Source organism: Odontesthes bonariensis, chromosome 8, assembly GCF_027942865.1.
Source record: "Odontesthes bonariensis isolate fOdoBon6 chromosome 8, fOdoBon6.hap1, whole genome shotgun sequence".
Taxonomy (NCBI): Eukaryota; Metazoa; Chordata; class Actinopteri; order Atheriniformes; family Atherinopsidae; genus Odontesthes; species Odontesthes bonariensis.
Window position 1 is genome coordinate 30,222,692 of NC_134513.1, and position 6,000 is coordinate 30,228,691.

A 6,000-nucleotide genomic window follows, 5' to 3' on the forward strand; every position below is an offset into this window, starting at 1 on the left:
GACACTTTGTCACTGCCAGCTTTGTGAGGAGCATCATGACTGTAATCAGCTCCTTCATTTGGACCTCCTGTCGCACTGGACTTGCATCTGACCTCCTGAACCCTCTGCTTCGAAACTGCTTCAAACAAATAGCAAATATCATGAGCATATGTAGAATCTGTGTACACATTCGTAACCTTACCTTCCACCAGTCAACATGCTTCCGTTAATGCCTTCAGTTCAGCCAACTGTGCCGAACATGGCTGTTCACACTTCTCAGCCTTCACGAAGTTTTCCACCTTCCTGTTTCACAACTGCAAAACCTGCATGATTACCCAAATGATCTCCAAACAGGATCCATACACAACATAAGTGACGTCAACCTGCACAAGTGAAGTTGCTTCTAAGTCAGGTCTCAGTTTAATGTATCTCACAGCTTCTGCCACACGCTCATGTGGTTCTCCTCCAAACTCACGTGGAATGACATCCGCAGGATCCGATGTAATACACTTCTGTATTCTCACATCTGGACGTGTCAAAAGATGCACAACCTGCAAACATCCTGTCCGAGTCACAACATACCTACTATGATTTATTAGTTCTGAAATCTTATGGTGTCTATTGGAGACATAAGAACAATGGCTTCTAATAGTCTAGTGTTGCCCGTTTTGGATGCCTTCTGCTAATTTTGTTTCAAACTTTCAGAGGCTAACTTAGCCTCGTTTGTCCTCTCCAGTTGTACTTTCAACCTTTGAACTGTGGATTTTCCATGATTCCTTACAGAGGAAGCAAATTTTATTGCATAATCCTCCCAAAAGAAGATCATACTTGTTTTATTTTAATTTATTAATACATTTATTTAGGACATGGCGCTTTACTTACTCCCTCCACGTGGGATGGAGAGATATCAGTAGTTCCCTATGGGATCCATAGATACTCTAATTTAGGCTACAATGCTAAAATTTAAATTCGAAACTTTGTTTTGTTTAAATTTTAGAAATATTGCAATAGTGACATTAAGTTTCTAAATTTGAAATTAAGTTTTGTAATAATGACACATATTTAAATTTAAGTTTTAGAAATTTTGTAATAGTGACACACCTGAGGGTGGTTTTTAAACCCTTGAGTACGTCTGATGTAAGTGTACTTCTTACCTCTATATGTCAATGCAAGCAAATACTGGGATTCCTCTGCCAGAGGAACGCCATGGACCTGCCGGGCCACTTGCTCCGCCCCGCAGGGACTGGCCATGGTCCTGCCGAACACTCGGGTTTCTCGGTGCTCTTGGACAGCTGTAAACAAAGTGTTCCCTCTGGCCACAGGCCCAACATGCTCCCGAGGACCTTCGTCCTCCAGGTGCACCTCTTCTTGACCTTTGACAGGGTCGACGATGGACTTGCCCCTGTGAACGTTGTGTGTGTGATGGCTGTTCAGCGGCCCCCACTGTCATGGCCTCATTTTGTCCTTCTTGCAGTTCTAACTGCAACCGTGCAAGTTCCCTTTGCATATCCTTCTTCTGCTTCTTCCGTTTCAGTTCTTTTCTGTATTTGTTTACTGCATGCACCACGTGGTCTCGGAATTGCCCATGTGCCTCCCCTGAACTGGGGCAGGCAGAGCCTCTTTGATGGAAACTCTGAACAATGTCACCCAAGCTGGGCTCTTCTCGACTTCTCCCTCAGACTCTTGTCTCCATTTCTTCAATTGCTGTGCAATGTACACAACCGGACTCTCTGTTCCTGACAGTGGCTCCCCCTTTAATGCTTCGAGGTCCACTCCCACAGGAAACTCAGCTCGTAACGCTCTCCAGAGTGCAGCTCGATATGCATTAAAATCAGTTCCATCAGCTCGGTGGCTTAACATCCAATCATTCTCACTGTGTCTCAAAATGCCCTCCATGGTAGAAGTTCCAAAACACAGTGCCCACACTGCTTTAATGTGTCCCACAGTCAACAGTTTATGACATCAGTTTCCTGCTGACGCTGTGTGTGACATCAGTTACCTGCTGTGTGTATGACAGTTTCTTGTTTAAAAGCTCTTATCCATTTGCTTGCACCTATGTGAACATCCGGCAATCGAGCAACCAGCCCCCCTAGGTCGAGCATCTGCCACGGCACATACTGTCCCTGCGTCATTTCTATCAAACTCGCTGCTGACGCTGTTGGACTCTTATGTTCATCAGAAGATGCCTTTTGAACTGGAGGTGCCAGTTCTGGTGTTTTGATATTGTGGGAGCTGTCCCTTTGCCTGATCTGAATTACAGACGGCGTCTGGCTCAGGAGCTCCATGACTGCTTGATGTAGCTATTTGTGGTTCTGGACGTTCATGAGATATTTTGTGATTTTTCATTTCAGAATCTCCTTGTATGTTTACTGCTCCTGGCAGTGTTGGATATAGCTCTGCATTTTCAAAGAAATGTAAAACTGTTAATGCTATACTATTATTGCTAATGTTAATGTTTGCTAACCAATGCCAATTGATGTTAGCTTCCTAGCCGTTGCTAATAAATGCTAACCTATTGCTAATTAAGATTTAAACCAATATTTGCCTTATTGCTCTTGCTAATAAATGCTAATTATGGCTAACGAAATGCTAACTATTGCTTATCAATGCTACTTATTGCTAATCAATGATAATTATCGCTAACCAATGCTAGTGATTGCTAACCAATGCTAGTTATTGCTAATAAATACTAGCTGCATTACTAATGCTACCCAATGTTAATTTATTGCTAATTGAAAGCTCAGTTAATGCTTACTCTGAAGTGACTCAGGCTAAAGGCGTTGCCCCAACTTTTGCTCACATCCGGATGCTTCCGATCCAATCCATACACAATGCCTCTCCACCAACCCAGATGATACAATGCACGTCACAGCTACGTCAATTCTGACCAATGACATGAAAATTTTTTGACCAATGAAATCTGAACACACCTCTAAATCTACCCAATCAAATATGAACACACCACTAAGCCTGCTTCCCAGGCTGTTATTAACTCCTCCCAAACATAACAATTGAACCACACCCCAACTCAAAATGGCGTTTGTCACACTTTTGTAACAAGTTAAGAAAGAGGAAGAAATACAATCTGTCCAGCCGTGGGCAGGGAGAAATACAAACAATACAGAAATAACAATTGCACTATTCTTCACCTCAAAATGGCGCTTGTTAAGAAAGAGAAAGAGATACAATTTAACACGCTGTGGACGGACCAAGTACAGACCAAAAGATACAGAAACCCTGCATAAGCAAAAACTTTCTTTATCAGGAATGTCAACATTCACGTCGAATGACGTGATGAATCAAATGGCCTAGGGACAGAACCTCTTCCCTAGAATTGCGAAACCAACATTTACTCGACTGATAACAACTCCGCAATTAGCACATTACCTAAAGAAACCTAATAATTATTACAGTTCAACCATAAAGTGCCCCTGGAAGACACAAGGAAAGAAAATGTGATCACACACGAACATTTGTGAACGCGCAGGAACAGCACAAAAATGCCAAGGACAGAGCAGCGTGCACGCGCAGTACCTCGCTCTCACCCCTGAAATCCAAACACCTTCACTAGCCTGTTGAAAATAGACTTTAGAAACTTAACACAAATCCCAGCGGTATTCAATAATAATAAGATGCACTCAACCAAAATACACAATATTAAAGAAATCAGCACACAGCGTTTAAAAATCACAGCTCATCACTGTAACAACACCTTATTTCAACAAACTATCAATGCGGCAACTATAACAATGAAGCAAATCTGAGTGTCTCATGTGTTAACTCAAAATGATTAAAAAAAAAAAAATACTCAAAAGTCAAGGGATGAGATGAGTTGGGTTAGAACCTTGATTTATCACACAAAATAACTTTTTTCTTTTCTTAGATTCACATAAAACAGCAGGATTTCACACACATTGACAGACAAAGACAGGTCACACACACCAAGTCAGTCGATCAGAGTTTCGTGTCAGTCACCGTTCAAATCTTCACTGTTTTAAATTATCAGTTTCTTTCATTTAGACTTTTAATTTCTCAGGAGATATTGGTGTAGGCAATATATGAAATGCAAACTGTGTTTTCTCTACAAGCCTTGTGATATGGTCTCTGACCAATGCAACAGATGCTGACGTATACTTTATCAGCCTCGCTGTGACCTCTTATAATAATCTCCTGTGGCCAATTCATGAACGAATTTGAATTTTATACTCAAAATGTCTTTATACTGAGGTCTCGGATAACTCCAAAGAGTTCTAAGCAGATATAAACATATATTTAAAATGTGCCCCTTCTAGAACTGGATTTTTTCATTTCAGAGTTTTCTTGAAAGTCTTATTGATCCAACCGTCAAACTTTTATGTTCGCAAGTCAATCAATTATCAGTATTCGTCTACTCCTTGACTAGTGAAAATGATTTCCACATATATTTATAGTATAATGTACCCCGTACTCCCGTCAGTATTCCTCCCCCAATGCATTGAAGGATGGCTGATAGGTGCAAGAGACACCATTGGCGATTGCTCAACAACCTACCCGCTTCTTTAAAGCTTATTCATTAATCCAGTTTGAATTCACCCGATTCATTACGTGCCGGAGCGTAGCGACTAGCCCTTCTAAATTACCACAAAAATACAACAACACAATAGCCAGACCAACTGCTCACAGCTGTCTGCTTTTACAAAACACATAAGCTGCTGTTTACCCAATTTTATCTCAATTCAAACTGGCACCTCTTGGCCCAAAATTTCCAAAACAATTTCAACAGCCCCCCTGCGCGAGGTAAACCATGAAATGCTTACCGAAGCAGAATCCGTCCTCTTTCTACTGTTCTTTTGATTTGGGGAAGCCGGAAAAAGCCGTCAGCTGTGCTCCACCAACAGAAATCCACTGCGTGATGGTAGGACAAAGATCCAACCTGCCGGCTCTCACAGCTGATGTCGGGGCACAGAAGACACGCTCCGCCGGGATCCAGCTGCAAAATCTCACGAATTCGGGGTCACCATTATGTTGTGGAGAAAAGGAGTCGAATACGCGTCGGTCAGCCGTCCATTGGGGAGTTTATTTGAACAAACCGTCACAGCAAATATGCATACAGAATGTTCACAAAATGTCCGAAGAGTTCATTTTGCGACACCCTTTTATACTTGTCTTATCATAACAAGCGTACGTGGCCCTCTCTGGAGGCGCCTAGCTTTGGCCGTAATAATAAACAAGCTCATTCTAACTATCAACAATATTCATAAGAACCAGTAAACAAGGCACACGATGTAATTATGACATGTCAAGAGAAATGTCATGACATTCTTCTCCCACATGAGCAGGGCGTTTCTGCCCTCTAGTGGCCACAAATGGCATCTACAGAAAAGGTAAAACTGGAGATGTTACAAATGACTGACACTTCCGGTGGTACCTTTCACAATAAAATGCTATTAACAGACGTAATATAAAGCTGTTTGATCTGATAACATCGGAAACTTGTTTTACTCAGGAGTGACTGAATGTAAATAAGTTGGTGGCCTCTTTGTGTGAAAGGCGCAGGTTTTTTCTTCAAGTGTAAACTAAGTTACAGTTAACGCTAGCTAGTTAGCAGCAGTTAGCTAGCATCTTTGTTAGCTACGGTTCTATTTAGTTTAAAGGTTAAGTAGAGAATGAGTGAATGTGGTGCTAAAACGTGGCTACATGCAGGGCCGGGGTGGGCCATTTTCTCAGTCCGGGAATTTAATTCAAATTCAGGCCACTCTGATATGGAGTGCATTCTCCTTCAGACTGCACCTGATCCTCTGAGGCTACAGAAAATGTTCATTAAGAGTTGTCTATGTTGCTGGAAAACATGACACACTTTATTTATCCTTTCATTCACTGATTAATTCATTTATTTATTTAATTGTGGTTGTGTTAAATGATTTGTATGATTTAGTCTACCACCCTACCGCCTTATGGTTTTCTTCTCTATGCCAATATTTTACATCACAAATGTCTATCTTGACTAACTACAGTATCTTCCTCTACCTCGCCCTTCAGTAG